The following is a 16885-nucleotide window of genomic DNA, read 5'->3' as shown; positions in this document are numbered from 1 at the left end:
TTCCAGTAAAGTCTTTATCTGACACCTGAAATAAAGCTCTTAATTCTGTTTTTGGAAGAAAGAAAATCTGAAGTTGATAAATCAGAAACTACCTACCAATGCATGTAGCTTTGTTGCTGCTGTCAATGTCACTTATTACATGGATTGGACAACCGGACAATGTAATATTGAAAGATTGGCCAATATAACTGCCAAATATGCTGTATAATTAAATGAATCACAGAATCATAGAATCAGAGTGGTTTGGGTTGCAAGGGACCTTAAACATCATCTACTTCCAATCCCCTGCTATGGGTGGTTACACTTCCCGCTACACCAGGTTGTTCAAAGCCCTGTTGAATCTGGCCTTGAACACTTCCAGGGATGGGGCATCCACGACTTCTCTGTGTAGCCTGTTCCAGTGCCTCACCACCCTCATGGTGAATAATTTCTTCCTTATATCTAACCTAAATCTACCATCTTAGAGTTTGAAGCCATTGCTGCTTGTTCTGTCACTACATGACGTTGTTAGAAGTCTCTCTCTAGCATTCCTGTAGGTCCTCTTTAGGTACTGGAAGAATCTACTGGAAGAATTCCCATAAGCGAGTACAATGGTGGCCTACCCTACCAAACAAGATGTGTAGAGAGGGCTGTTAGCCATTACATAGTTTGCTGAGCTGATTTTGTGATTCATGTTTCTTTATGAAGGAAAGCATAGAAGTGGACAAAGCGATGTTTCAAGATTCTCATCTTTATACTTAATTCAACTCTTTTTCAGTCATTTTCACCAGTCTAGTTTTGCACTTATTAAAATGAGCAGAAATTTATAGCAGAGAGGAATGTCTCCAATGTATGTGTGCTCCTTAGTAAAATGAACACAGATGGGAATCATCTGCCAAAGTAGAAATCTTGTTTCAGTTTTTGTATTCAGGATCCAAAGCTCTTCTGGCCAATACTTCTGCAAGTTCAGGGTTATAACAGCATCTTCATTGAGGCTGGCTTAGGACAAGCTTCCACAGGCTTCAGGAGCAGCCCCAACTTAAGCTCTTTCTGCCCACTTTTGTTCCTTGCCTCTCATCATCTAGTTCCTGCACTGCCCACTCTGTTAGTGGAGCATAGCTGGGAGGCCATGCGATGAGACAATCAAGAACATGAAACAGGTTAAAAATACCCTGTAATTAATATTTTTAGCAGATACAAATTCTGTGGTATGGTTCACTGCAGAGTCCCATAACATTGATCTGACACAAATGAGGAGGCACGTGCGGGCAGAAACATACTGAAAGTTGGGAGTGAACTGGGATCTGCTAATCTGGTGTCGAAGCTCACAATGGCTTCTTTCTCTGGCTTTCTATCTCTCCACCCCTGTTCTCGTACCCAAAGCAGCACTCAGGAGGAGCCATTCTTCACAGGGCACGTGAATTCCCAAGTAACATTGTGTTTGCCTTGGTTCTTCAGTAGAAACACCTGCTTATCTGCCTTTTAGAGCTATCTGAAAAGTACTGTGAAGAAATCTTCTAAATTCAGCATATATGTGAATGTTTCAAGAGAATCAAAACCAGAATTATGTCAGGGCTGTCTTTGATTTGTTGTTTAGCCTAACAGAATTTTGTAAAGTAGATGCAACAGCGGAAAAAAAAAAGGCAGTTTTCCTATCTGGGCTTCATAAATGTTCATTAAATATATTGCAAACATAGGTTTAGATGCCTTTGTAGTCAATACATCTGGAAGAGGATGATATAGGAAATTGTGCTTTTTCTAATAACAAAAGTTACCTTAACCAAATACAGCATGTCATACACACTATACATGATCAAATGAGCAAACAGGGAATACGGTCCCAACAGTGGGATGCCTGCTGGTAAAGCAAACAGGCAGGAGAATAGCACAAAGTAGCCAGTCTAGCCATAGGGGAAACATGGGCTAAATGGTGTTTTGGGCAACTATAACAACTGAGGGGATTGTAACAGCTGTGTTCAGACTGGAAAAGTTTCCCTTATCATGTGATAAATTCATTGAGGGCATACAAGTAAATGTATTAAACCTTATGGCAGCTTTCACTCCTTTTCAACTATGTACACTAAATATTAAAGGAGATTCTAGGGAACAAAAAGCACATTAGTTAATTAGTTAGGGGTGTTTCTCCTTTCTTCCGCGAAGAATAATTTCTGAGAGTTGCAAACCTAATAATGAAGTGCTGTATTCACATTCTTAAAAAGAGGGTGGTAGACGATGCAATATACTTATATAGCACAAATAGATTAAGTGTGAGAAAAACAAAACACCTCCAGACTTTCTGTGAAAAATAAATACAAAATTAGTGTGTTCAACAGGTCTTTTGAACATAGAAATCATTACACTGCATCACTAAGTCTTTTTTTCCCTCCAGACACTCATTTTATAGTCCCAAAATACCCTAATGAAAACAGTTTTGAGACAAATATTACTTGACATAAATCTTCATCACTAAGGAATTATACATTTTAGAAATATAGAAGGAAGATAGGAGTAAAAACTTACTGATGTCAGTGAGAGCTCCCTTGTTTGCTTGACAGGACTCAAGGCAAGCAGACACTTAATCAACATTTTTAAAGTGTGAACTTCAGCTCCCCCACACCTCCACTCCATGGACAACATGCTTTTGAAGAACTTTACTTTCCATCTACTTTTTTCATTCTACAGATGCCAGTTTTGCCTCTTCAACCCCCCTACCCCAGCTGCAGTCCTCACTTTTTTGTAGTAAAAAGACCAATTGTTTAAGCCCACATGTTCTGTAATGAGTTTAAACCTGTTAAAACCAAAACGTTCTGCCCTAGTTGCACTCCATGGCTCAATAGTTACGCTTTTTCTACTCTTAAGGTGAACCCACTGATGTAATTCCTGGAAGACTTAAAAATGGTTCAAAACATGGTAACTGAGAAGGTATTTCTGTCAAGCATTCACCTCATCAACCAAGATATGGACAGGATTTATCCAATCTGCATAAAGTTGTTTTGGAAAGTACCTGCCCATTCTGCACAGGAAGGAACAGCAGCTCAATGAGGTGTTATGGAATAACCTATGACTCTGCCAAGAAAACAGCTGCTGCTGTTGGACACCAAGAAAGCATAAGCAGAATGACAAGAGCTGTTAGTGGAAAAGAATTGACTGAAATATTCTGAAAGTCATTATAAATTGTATGTAAATAAAGGATAATTTGGGGGGAAGGGGAGGAGAGAAAGTGGAGCATTACTTTCTGAATATTTGTGGAGGTTTAGGTCAACATTTTGCCATAAAGTTAATTTTTTGCCCTCTCATACTGTTCTAGCAAATAATTCAAATTACAGACCAACTTCTGATACTGGCAACCAAACTTTCTGGCTAGAAGATAAGCAGGTAGCATTTGTCATGTTCATCCCAAGTTTTTGTCACTTTTGTTTGCCAATGTTGGAATTCTTTTTTCATTAAATGATATTTCATAACAGTGGAAACTATACAGTTAGAAGAAGATAGATAGATAGATAGATAGATAGATAGATAGATAGATAGATAGATAGATGGGCAGAAATGTAATTTGATAAGCATATAAATAGTCTGTGTTGTCTATTGGTTCCTCTCTACCTACAGCCAGAAACTGCTTACTGATACTGTATGGAGAAAAGCTGCTGAATGTTTGAATCTACTGCATCTGATATGAAGAGGCTTTAAAGCTGGAATTTTCACATCTGAGATGAGTACCCAGAGCCTGTATCTGCCTTAAATTGTGCAGAGGACTGCATACCAAAGGATCCAAATGCAAGCTGCTGGAGAAGAATAAAACTCTTTTAGCCTTCTTTACACCTGTACTCAAGTATGTGACTATGAGGTTTCCTTAGCTGGTTTGGGTCTTCTTTGTTTGGATTTGCAACTGATTAGGTTTGGGAGGGTGGGAGGAGGGAGAGAGAAATTTCTGGTTTCTGTAGAATTTGTCAAAACAGAAACAGCACGATGAAGTTTCCTCTTGTATTTTGTAGTCAGGAGAGCTGCCAAAAATGAGCTGACACAAGTACAGCACTGTCTTCCCCCTACATATGTCTTGGATCATGAAGCATAGCAGCATTCAAGCTTCAGAATGGTGCTTGAAGAGCATGCTTCACGGGGACATGAGCATGTAAGTAGGATGACTTAATTTTAGTGCATATGCATGCACATCTTTCCTCCCTTGTGAGCGGTTTTTCATTAAAGGGAATGATTATGTTCTTATTATTTATACATTGTTTTCCATTGCTTAGGGAGATTTTTCTGTAATCTACCTCACACTCTAAAGGATTTTAAAATAACTTTCTGTCCATTAAGTAATTGCTTTAATGCAGGAAATAGAGAATGAAAGACATCATGCGTACAGGAGACTCTCTGCTGATTTTTCTGCTTTTTAAATCCAGACAACAATCTTTCCTGGCCCCATTGTTGTTTAAAAGCTTTTGAAGATTTTTAACTGGAAACCAAAACAAAAACAACAACAACAAAAAGAAGAGCTGTACAATATGGTTTTAAGCTAATCGAGCATCCCCGGGAAGCTTTCTCTAAATAGACTCCCCATAGAGGCAGCAGCAGAGCCTGGGAGAATCTTTGTCCATCTGCCTGTACCCAGTTGCATTTATACAACAGGCAGTTTGATGACAAGCTGAAGAAGGATGGTTTTGACCAATTATGTGGTCTTAGTTCTACATATGATCAAGAAGACTCAGTTTTTTTCCAAAGGAAATGGCAGAGACAAGAACAAAGCATTTATTTGTTTTTTTTTTCCAAATTCATAGCAGACATAACCTTACCACTGTATTCATATTCAGTAGTACTTAACTCCTGCAAACTGGTGGAATTTTGTGTATAGTGAGACAACAGATGAGACAACAGTTTTTTTTTTCAAAAAACTGCAAAATATAAAACTAGGTCTTGCTGACAGAGGTATTTCTGCCATCACCCTAAATTAATGTACCTCCTTTACTGTTCAAAGTGTAACTGAATGTTGACAACATCCTATATGGGGGAGGTGTTATGCCACAGACAGCTCACGCCTTTGTGTAGCTGTGTAGCTTCACATTGACACAGTATTTGCCAGGACATTTTAAGAGTTTGGGTCCTGAGGAATTGTTTGCATAAACACATACTCAGTTTTTCAACCAGCTTAATTGTATTAAGATCATGAATGAACTAAAACTTCTGGTAGAATCTGACCACGGTATTTTCTATCTGGATGCTAGGTTTGAAGGTTATTCTATATAATATTAATGAGAATGCATAAGCTACAAGGAGAAGGGCATGAATATATGGGATTGTGAATGCTGGGATAGAGCTCGAGTCTATAAAATACAGAGCACAGTTTGTTTTTATTTTAGGTGTTCTAAGAGAAAACAAGAAAACAGGATGTGTTGACTATAAAAGCCATTTGGGAATTTTCCAACAGAATACTTTTGTCTGAAAATGCAGATTTAATGGGGTTACAGAACATGTCGTTTCAATGATAATTTCATCAAATACTCAGATACTCTCATTTACATTCAGAATAAATGAGATGTTAAGAAACAGCAACAAAGTTGCAAAGACAGGCATTTAGTCTTAGGAATCTGTTCTCCATAAAATGTCATTAGAAATGGACTTTTAAAAAGGGTAAATCAGAGCAACAGCTTAGCATCTGTTCTTTGAAGACCTTAGCATCTCTTTCCCAGGAACAGAATAGCCAACAAACCAGAGAAAAAGGCAAAGCTGGAGTCATAGTCAGAAACCTGCAGGCATCCTGTGCAACAGGCAAACATCCTAACCCTGCTTAAGGGGTCAGGCCCATTCTGTGTCCAGTTCCTAGTTAGTTATTCAAATTATTTTACTGGATTAAATTGTTAGACAACCATTTCTAGAACAGTTCAATAGGTTGGAGTTAAGTCAGTTTCTTGGGAAATGAAAGGCTAAGGGTCAAGCCTTTGGCTTCAACAAGAAAAAAAAGTGTGACATCAGTAATTTTGGCTGGCTGTTCAAGCCTTTCACCTTCCAAAATGACTTTTGAAACCCTTACCCTTCTGCTCAACAAGGAAAAATATTTGCATTTTGTAGTCAATCTATTTTTTTTCCCTTGCTCACCTCTCCTGTCTACCCTTAGTTTTTACTAAGAAAAAAAATGCAAAAAACTTGATATCTCTATGTAGCGATATAGCAGACTTCTGAAAGTTTATTTTTGATTTTGATAACTGCAGGTACAATGCATGACTCTGTATGTGTGTATGTGTATTTGTAGCACTGAAGGATGTAACAACTGAAAAGATTATTTTAATGAACAGTTTCTCTCATTTACAATTCTTTACAAAACAACCAGACAATGAAACACCATGGAAAGAGAGAGTGGACTGAATAAAGCTTCCATTGTGTTCAGTAAGAAAAAGTTTAGAGTAATAATAGTCACAGGAGAAAGCCACATGAAAAAAATGTAAGAGACACAATAGGTAAAATAGTGAATTGTATTGATAAGAAAAAGTGAAATATTATTTTCCTTGTAGTAAGCATCAAACAAAACAGGCCAAAATCTTGCACGTATGAAGACTCTAGAATAGAGCCTTCTGGCTTCTAAGGAGTAATTTTGCCATTTCAAATTCTAATTAAATTTTGAAATCCAGAAAATAATAGAAATGTAAACCCAATAGTAAATTAGAGCCTGAAAAGTCTTCCAGAAGGAATCTGTGTTCTTTACAGTAATACAAAGAGTATAATCTTACACAGTGTGGGAATCTGGTATCTCTGGATACAATGAGTCCAGGACACTGCCAGTGGACCATCTAGTCACTATGCAACACTGCACAATTGTTGTCACAGTCTGGCTGGCTGTGGGTGCTACAAAACTAACTGTGAAATGCACAGAGAATTTTTGAAAGATCTTTCCAGAAAAAAAAATAAAATCAATATTTTAAATGGAAATTGGTGAATATTACAAAGTATGAAAATTTGCCTCCTGTCCAAAATATTATTTTATTTACTAAATTATCTGTGGGTGTTCTCATTATTCTGATAAAATGTCATATCTTTTTCAAAGGCTCTTAAACACTTGAGTGCACTGATATTTCATGACAGCCAGTTCCACAGGTTAATTACAAACTGTGTAAAAGTGTATTGCTTTTATATTTCATCAAATGTTTTTGTTCTTGTATTGTTAGAGGGCAAACAAGAGTTCCTTATTGACCTTCTGATCAACTTTTGTTGTTTTATCTGAATCGAATATTTTCCCTCTGACGTGCATGTTTTGGTTTTATTGTTTGTTTGGGGTTTTTTTGTTTTGTTTTGTTTTGTTTTGTTTTGTTTTCTGTTTGTTTGTTTGTTTGTTTTGTTTTTTAGATTAAGCAGCTGAAATCATCTCAGTTTCTTCAGCCACTTAGAAATTACTCGTAGTCTGTAAGTATGTGTGGCAACAACTGTACATGTTCGACTTCTGTGCCACCTGTTCTTGTCTGTTTATAAGGTATATATGGATAAAATAATATAAGAGTATTTAAAACAGACAGTATAAGGTACAATTTCCTATGAAAGATAATAATCAAAACTTTACTGAATGGACTATACTTACTTTTCTCACCAGAAAAGTAATTTGTACAATAGCACTAAGTTGACAATTGTACATTAAAGTAGGGACTGTATAAGACAATCAGATATTACACAAAATATCCTCTGGAATAAATAAATGATGCCTGAAAATCAATGGCAGGATATTGCCCTCAGAGTAAATCTTCACCTGATAGTAGTGGTCCCATTACCCATTGGGTGCAGCTCAGCTCATGAGGTAACTTCTCCATTAATGAGATAAATTCCACATATTTGTATCTCTCAGGAAGATGTTTCACACATAACTTGAGCTATTGAGTTCTCTCTCTGCACTGTAAACAACACATGCTGTAATACACACATAACCTAGAATCCACATTCCAACAGACATTGTAGTAAGAAAATTGTCCGGTAAAACTGCAACTTAATTTATTTTATGTACTGTAATGTATTCTGGTAACAACAGGTTTCTGGAGTCATTCATTATATAAGGAGTAGTCACCCAGGACCATGTGAAGACAATTGGGTATAGATTCCTGGTAGATGAATTACAATCTCAAATTTTTTGAAGTGACTGTAACACTAAAGTTATATTAGTCTGATCACATGAATTATTTGCACAGTGTTTTAACTACATAACCCAGATTCTCAAATGGTTGCAAAAAGCTCACATTATTAAATTTTAAAGAATTGCATGGATTTAATGAAAAATGAGAAGGTAGAAACAAATATTGAATGCCTATATTTAATCTAAAGCAAAACTAAAGGTAAGCTATGCATTTGCAACTTATGTTAGGCTAACTGATGAATAATAGGACCATAAAAACCTATGCAACCCCAATGCTAGCAGTAAAATGTGAGCATAAGTTTACGGTTCACTGTTCTATAGTTAAAATTGTTGTTAGCCAAACACGTGCATACTAGAATGAAGTTCACTTTTCCCAAAAAGCATTCCCCTCATTGTCTGAAGTTTCTCATACTTCATAATGTCATAGTTTATGTATATTGCACAGTTAGAACAGAGGATGGAGGGCAGAACAGTCCAGATTTAGCGTTGCCATCAGCTTGCTGAAGGTACCTGTGTCTTGATTTATCCATTAATAAGATGCAAATAATTCTCAACAATTAATTCCTTCTGTACATTTAGTATTACACATTTTCTTAATTGTTTTGAGTTTTTTAGATGAAAGATGATAATTGACAAATACTAATGTGTTCTTTACTGGATGTTTGAAAACAGACACAAAGTATTTTCAAGGCTGTGTTAAAGGCTTTGTTTTCTGAAGCAGAGATGAAGAAAAGGAGTAAGAGCTGAGGTGGAGAACAGTTCTTAAATCTCGTGATGTTTAGGTGTTATTCCTGTCTGCAGCATCAAACAAAAGCTGTAAAATTGGGTTCCAGCTCTGAACTTTTGAAGGGCATGAAGAACAAAAATTTTGCTTTGGTTTGGGCTGGGTTGCTGGTATCCTGTTCTTATTCTTTATCAACATTTTCTCAATGAAATTGAAACTCTGGCACTGAGCCACAGTTTGGGGAAACCCTGTTCATAAGTTTCAGACATTCCATTTCTCTCCAACAAAGGACCAATGTGTCATCTCTGGATTTGTACATAATAGCTGTGCCTACATTTAAGGGTTTGAATGGATCCTTTAGGAAACTAGGTATCAACCGCAAGTTTGAAACCACCATCCCTCTGTGGAAGCTGAAACTCTAAAGGCTGAAGAAGACTGGAGGTAAAGAGAAATTAACAATTCCTGAATATGATGGCACAAAAAGATTGGTTAACACATTTGCAATGTTGATGTGATAATATACTATAAAATAAATTAGATTGCCAAATATTTAGAGAAGACATTCTCTCGTAAGGAGAATGATGAAGTGAGGCTAAATTATTCATGTAAAAATCCCCCAAACATCCTTTTCTTCTCCAAAAGTTCACTACAGCTTGTAAGTGACACTGATTTTTCGTGACAGATATACTAGGTAGACATCAAAGTTAAAAAAAAAAAAAAAAAAGAATTCTAGGATTGTTTGTTAAGTATTGAACTTGTTTTGGTAACTCAGCAGGAAACACTTAAATACTGTGGAAGATAAGAGTGCTTTTGTTGCACAATAATACTTGCCACTTCAGATTTGTCTAAATTGTGACACATTCTAGCACTACAACAGAAGAAGGCAGGTGGCCTCTGTTTAAGCTGTGCAGAAGATGGGTGGCTGGGCATGCACTTTCCACATCTTGGTCATCTAGACTGAGAGGCTGACTGGATTTTATCACGACAGTTGTGTTGCCTGTACCCCCAACTTACCTCTCCACAAAATCAAAGCACAGGGAAAGGTTGGTGACTCTCTAGGTCCCCATCACAAGATGGAGCAGGAGTGGAGCTGAAGCTCTTATATGGGCAAACCTCAAAATGAGGAAGCAGTTCTGGGTCCTGCAGCTGAGACATAGCCATTTTATGTTTAAACACGACATGTGAAAAATAATAGCTTTCAGTTATTGAATCATCCTGTTCAAATGGTGATGAAATAAAGAAATAGAATGGTCAGAGTCTCGTGTTGTCCCATACAAAATCTATGTCAAAAAGGCAATCTTCTTCCTTGTGGTGTATGGCCCTCTTAAGACTATGACAATTTTAATTAGGAACTTCCCACTAGTTCTTCAGGTGATGAAAGCATCTAGAGAAAAAAGGGTCTTCAGAAGCATGACTCATCTGATCCTCAAGAGTCATTACAACAGAGACATATCACATGCAGTGAAGGAGAACAATACAAAAGCAGATATGCAGATGTTCACACAGTTTCCCTGAAGGTGGATAAGATAACTATCTGTGAAGCCAAGAAGTGACTGTGAGGTTGAGTCATCAGTGCCAGATCTTGAACAGAAAGTGTGCCAAGGCAGAATTCACCAGAAATATGCTAAACCATATTTGTATGAAAGTGGATCAGACATAAAGCTTGACACCTTTGAGGGTGATGATGAATCATTGTTACTTAGAAAAGGCATGCTGTTTAGGAACATTCTGCAAACTATGGAAGCTGGAACAGAAAGTCAAGAGTTAAAACTGAACTCATGATTTTTGGAATTATTCGTATCATAAGGCTATAAAATAGAATAATGCAATTAATAGAGCTAATATGTTATATAAGTTTTTGGGAAAACCAGTGTGTTAACGCAAGAAAGTAAACAGAGCCTACTATTCCTAAACAACCACCATTCTCTGAATTTTTGAGAAGTACATTCAGCAGAAAGTGGTACCAAAGCTGTTGCTTGCGCTGGCATAGTGAATACTGTTTACAATTTGCTTTGTAGCATTCCAGAAAGACAAGACACTCAGCAGTGTCATGCTGGAAATTCCCTTCAAGGGCTCTCTGGTGCAGGATAGACAGATTGTGTTAATGGTGACTGATCCTTCACAGCTTGTTTACCAGGCATCAACACAAATTTAGAAAAGCATTTAGAAAAAAAATCTAAATTTAAAAATGACTAAGACATGGCATGAAGTAAATGAAGCTATAACACATACTCTCTTGCATGTACAACATGTTCATAGCCATTAACTGGAGGAACTGAATAATGCAAGAAAAACTGGTGATGCAGAAGTGGAAAGTCTGCAAAACTTGATATGTGAACTGGAAATCATATGCAACAGTTTTGGATGGGTTGTTCTGAGCAAAACTTGACATGTTGCTAGTACCAGATTAATGCTATAGCTGACAGAGGAATCACAAGATTAACACCTTAACTCACTCATTCTTAGACTGTCAGCCAATATTTCAACATTTTGTGGAAATATTTGGGGATTTTCAAGAGTACCTATTCAAGGCCTGTGCTGGAATTTTATATCTCCAGAGTAATTCATGCATATTTGAGCTGACTCTGCTGAAGACAAGCAAAGCCAGTTTTGGAGGGAATTCTTTTATGTTCCTACATGTACTTAGACTGTGTGGGATTTTAAAAAATAGTTTATACGGGTATTAGTAATTTTTTTTATATATTGACAGCCACAGTTGCATTACCTCAATAATCACTTGCCAAATTCAAGATCATCAAAAGCTCTTGCAAGTTAGTTCAGGACAGATTGCATTATCCCAATGTTGTCTAATGAAACATTTTTTGTGAAGACTGGTATAAAGAGTTAAATAAAAGATCAAATACACGGCCTGGGTATTTTCTTTGCTCAAACAGACAGCCATGGAGACCAGAAAAGCTCTCAGTGATGATGACAGTTGAGCACAAAGGCATATGAGATCATTAGAGTTCTCTTTGCTGAAAAGCAGCATGACTGAATTTGATATTATGAGGTGAACTTAGGGTCTGTGATGTCAAAGCTTTGAGACAAATGACAAATATAGACAAATATAGCCATAGCCTGCAAAATCTACAAAAGATTGTCAGAACGAAAAGAGAAAAAGGGAGGATTGGCACAGGAAATACATCTCTTTTGATAATTTTTGTAAGTGGGGAGAGAAAATGTAGACAAGGAAAGGGAGGGAGTTATTCTGTGCATATACAACAGTGAAAATATATGATTTGCTCTGTCACCATGGGAAAGTTAAAGTGCTTAGAAATATAGACCAAAATAAGGTTTAACCTCGACCTTTTTTTTTTTCTTTCAATTAAGATTGTAAGTACTTTTTGCCTCCTTGTTCCACTATTTCTTCCCAACCCCCCACCCTCACTATGTTTTTCCAATAATTTAACCTTTTAACTATTTAATTTGGATATTCTGTCCTCTGGACTAGGTTCAAGTCTGTTGGGACATTTCATCGGACCTGAGCCTACTTCCGTCTGTGGAACACTTGAATGTGTCTTGGCCTACCTGCATGTGCACAAGTACAAACACCGCATCCGTGTGTGCAGCCTGAAGCTGGGGCTGGGAGGCACCAGGCATGTTCCTCATGCAGTGCTTGCAAATTGCTGTTGCCATGGCCCATGACCCTCACTTATCATTTTAAAAAGACAAGTGACCTACTGACTGATTTGCTGGTAATACTCAGCAGTGCTGGCCAAATTTCCATCTTGATTCTGTCTTGGTGACTGCCTGATTACTTTTTCCATTTCTATTTTCCTCCTTGCCTTGCCTTGCCTTGCCTTTGCCTTTCCCTTCGCCTTTCCCTTTCCTTTCCCTTTCCTTTGCCTTTTCCCTTTCCCTTTCTTCCCCCTCCCCCCCCCCCAAAAAAAAAAAAATAACCTCAAATAAACACAATCTTCTTGCTTTTTCCTTGAGAAATAATGGTTCATATGTACCTTTATATGAAGATGATGTTGCCATGATGACAAATATCACCTAAGATCCAGGTCTCCCTTGTTCAAACAGAACACAGCAACTTGCCCATTTGTGCTGTATTTGGGATGTAAAAAAATACTTTTTTTCTTTCTTTCTGTCTTTCTTTCCTTCTTTCTTTCTTCCTTTCTTTCTTTCGTGTAGATTCATTTTTGACATAATAGTTCATTCTGTTTATAGCTTCCCAGTCTTTATGATACTGACATTACTTCTAGTTCTTTTGGAAGAAAAACTGGTTCTTCTCCAGGAAACAGCACTTCTAATTGACTGAGCTACAACAGCAAGGCCCTTCATTTGATAAGCATTTTGCTCTGCACACTTTTCATGCCACCTGAGCAGCAATACCCTTGATGGCAAACAGAGAGGATTCCCCTGGTAGGTGGCTGGTGTTCCTCCCGCAGCTCAGAAACAGATGCAGTTTCCAACTGTCTTTCAAAGGTGCAGGCTGCTTAGTGCTCCAGATCCCACTTAAACATTGACCATTGACATTGCTCTGTGGAAAAACTTAGGGTTCTTTTTTTTTTTCTCTACCAGAAAGAATACTTGTATTAGAGTAAGGTAAAGACCTTGGGCTTTAATTTGGTCTACTACCTCACTCAAGAGCTTCCCTTAATTATCTCAGCCATGACCTGGCTTCCTGCTCTGAAGTTAGAAAACCACATCCTCACCACAGGCTTTACTAATTCTGAGCCAAAAATTTGTGTACAGAGAATAGACTGCAGTCACAACTCGTAGTCATGTTTGTTGTTAAAGTATTGGATATAGTCATAAGACCTTGTTGTATATTTATTTGCCAACTTTTATGCATTCTGGTTAATATTCTTCATGACAGGTATCAGCCCCTTCTGTGTTTTTCTTAAACTACAGCCAAAACAACTGTTCCATTACTGAAGCTGTGACTGAGGAAAAGGCATTGCTTTTCACTACTGTCAAGGCTTTCTCTGGCAACGGAGAGCTTAGAACATTGCTGGGGATGGCAACAGAGCCACGTACTGAAAAAAGGCAAACAGAGCTGAATAGCTCTTTAATCAGACAGTATTACTATTCTGTGCAATTACTATTTTGATTCTGTAATTAAATACTATGTTGTGTACACAAGGGAGCTAAGTGAAAGCTTTGTATTCGGCTAACTTACAGCTTTAACTACTTTACTTTGAAATGTGTTTTTTAAAATAGCTATGGGTAATATATAGCATATTTTAATGTGAATGACACATGCAATTAATTCATTAAATCTTCATTAATTCTTTAAAATGCATATACTGAAGACAGTAAATTCTTATTTATTTTAGACTTAAGAGAAATTTAACAACTTACTTTTAAAAGTCACTAAAGACTTGCAGTTCCCAGGTAATAGGAAAGAAAATATGAACAGTCAATTCCCATAAGCTTATCTTGTTTTGTATTAAAAAGGGCTATGTTTACATGGGTAAGAAACACAATAGTTATTAGATACTTCTAACTGCATATAGATGGAGCCTAGAGCACTAGAGTAAATTACTCTGCCTGGAGATGAGTTTGCTTTGAAGCCTGATCTAAATTTCACGACTGAATCCCCTATGGAGTTGGTTAAACAAAATCTCTGTACAAATAACTATTTATTTAGCTAAAGTTATCATGATGTACAGAGAAATGTAACTTGTGAACTTCTCTTCTTCGAGCTGTCCACTTGCAAAAGGCCTTGGACTGCAATGTAAAAAAAACACACTGAAGCCTTCATGACTAGTTAATACACATATATATATATGCTCCAAAACATACATAATTTTTTAATATATTTTACTGTGTACTGATTTCTGTTGTAAATTAAGTTCAAAGTATAAAAAATTTAAATAATCCATTCAAATCTTAGCTAAATGGGGCTTGTGCAGACCACCCAAGTCCGTAACTTCAGATCTTAGTAACTTTGGCTGAAGCCTAGTTAGTTTGATTATTCACAGCATGTATCTCTATGAGTCTTCAATAATCAGAAATGCAATGATGGCAGAAGCCTGGAATCCAACCCATTAATGATAATGAATATTCTTTCAGAGATGAAGATGCTATTAATCTGAGAGGAACTAGCACAGGTTACAACCGGCCTATGAGCAATACTTCAGCTAATTCTATTCTTATGTATAGGGATTTCCAGATGAAGTTATTTAGAATACAATATCTAATTGTAATCTATTGGGTTTTACAACCTTGAGAATTTTTTTTTCTAGTGGATCAAGAGTACTCTCTGGTTCAGCGAATACAGCTCAAGATTTCACGTCAAGGCTAACATCTTTTTTTCTTAACCACGAACTTAAAATGTTCTCTCAGGGTATGCTTAGCAATGATGACAGAAAGCCAGTAGTGCAGCAAGTGATCTTCTGCTTGAGGCAGTGCAAGCCGTTGTCAGTGAGATGTTCTAAGAGGACCTTCTCACAACCTGGCTCCACCGGTTCACAGGCACTCGCAGGTGCAAGGCCAGCTGCATACCATTTGACCATGAGCGTACATCACATGTGACTGGGGAAGAAATTCAAAGAGCTCTTTCAGTGAACATTCGGGTTAGAAATTTTGTTATATAAACAGGTACCTGCTGCACAGAGCTGTGGCAGTGAGTATGTAAGCATATGCTGCTGTTCCAGCATCACTTCTGGTTGATCACTGATCTGGCCTCATACCTGGCTACTTTTAGCATGTGTCTTCCTGGAAGGCATTGCCAATTTTTTTTTACACTTTACATGCTCCTTTCTTTCTCCTAAACAACTTTTTCTTCCTACTTCTGGAATATCTAATACAAATTATAAAGGCAAATATCCTACAAAACCTTATTTGAAAATGAAGGCAGCATTTCAGGTAAATATTTAAAAGGCAGGAATATAATGAAAAACTTTGGACACTTTTACTGACACTTGGCTTGTTTCTTATGCTATGGATGTGATCATAAAACCAATTGTCACATTGCTGCTTGTGTTGGTGTGTACAGCCTACCCTATCAAGGCTTATTAGAATTCTTCATAATTCATGGGCAATTCACCAGACAGGTCAGAACGCGACATCTGTTATTTCGTGAACACTACTTAGAAGTACTTCAACCTGTGTATTATTAACTTAATCAACTATTTCGGCCCTTTATCATCACTATGGTCAGTTGAATCACTATTGCTAGTGGGAAAATGAATGACCATTAGCATCCAAAAATGCCTACAGAATGTTTTAAACTATTTTACCATGCATAAAAGTAACCATTTGTCTAAAATAATTAATTTGGTCCTGAACCATTGAACAACAATCAGAGATGGAAAACTGGCAAGGCAAAGGGCCACTTAGTGAATTAATGTTTCCTGCTTCTCACAGGGACTGGGCTCCCTGAAATGAGTGCAAATGTTAGCATCTAGCAGAAAAGTCTGTCTGTCCATGCTCCATCACTCACAAATTGTGTGCCCCAAGGACCCTTCTCATCTTGGCCACCTCCCTCTGTTCTGTCCTTATCATGTACAAGTGAGGGCATGAGCAACCGTTAGTTCAGAATTAGCTTTGCAAGATGCAAGCATGACAGCATACTGTACTTTCCAATTTTGTACTTCTTTTGGCTTGGCACAATGATGGGGAAGAATAACATTTCACACAAAAAATACAAGGCCTGGAAGAACTCTGTATATGAAGATAGAGTTAACAGATTCATCTTTGCCTGCTTACCCTTTGCTTATTTTAGGGGCTAGGTTTTCTTGCTTGTTTATTTTTGCTTTTGATGTTTTGTTTGGGTTTTGTGTGTGTGTGTGTTTTGTTTTGTTTTTATTTGATAACCTTCATGCTATGAAATGTGCTCAGTTTTTTTCAGTTTTCATAAAAGAGATCTAAAGATACATGAGACTGATGTTGCCTGAGACCTGTGCAGCAGCAGCCTCCCTCCAGAGCTCCATCTGGGTCATGGTTTCTGTTTTTCCAGGGTTGATTTATCCAGTCAAGGCTGGGGACTGAGCTGGGTGACCCACAGCCACCAGAGCTGCTCCCAGTTTATCTGGAGCCACTTCTGCCCTGCTCCACGCAAACTCACAAAGTCTCAGTTTGCTGTATGTCCATTTACTAAATAACCAAGTGTCTGCCACTCAGCT

The 16885-nt window shown here is 37.4% G+C and overlaps 1 long non-coding RNA gene across 2 annotated transcripts in view; it reads left to right on the top strand.

Annotated features, from left to right (window-relative positions):
* The first annotated feature begins 3594 nt into the window (after positions 1–3594).
* LOC139827363 (uncharacterized) overlaps positions 3595–16885 on the top strand; it is a 39520-nt gene continuing 26229 nt past the window's right edge. Inside the window, exons 1-3 of one of the 2 annotated variants that reach the window (XR_011737891.1) lie at positions 3595–3808; positions 3972–4108; positions 7312–7369. This is a non-coding gene — a long non-coding RNA (uncharacterized lncRNA). Of the gene's footprint in view, positions 3809–3971; positions 4109–7311; positions 7370–16885 lie in introns of those variants that run through there. The other variant, XR_011737892.1, reaches the window with a different exon arrangement.

The sequence above is a fragment of the Patagioenas fasciata genome, chromosome 2 (genome assembly GCF_037038585.1).
Source record: "Patagioenas fasciata isolate bPatFas1 chromosome 2, bPatFas1.hap1, whole genome shotgun sequence".
Taxonomy (NCBI): Eukaryota; Metazoa; Chordata; class Aves; order Columbiformes; family Columbidae; genus Patagioenas; species Patagioenas fasciata.
This window is presented reverse-complemented; position numbering and strand designations above follow the sequence as displayed.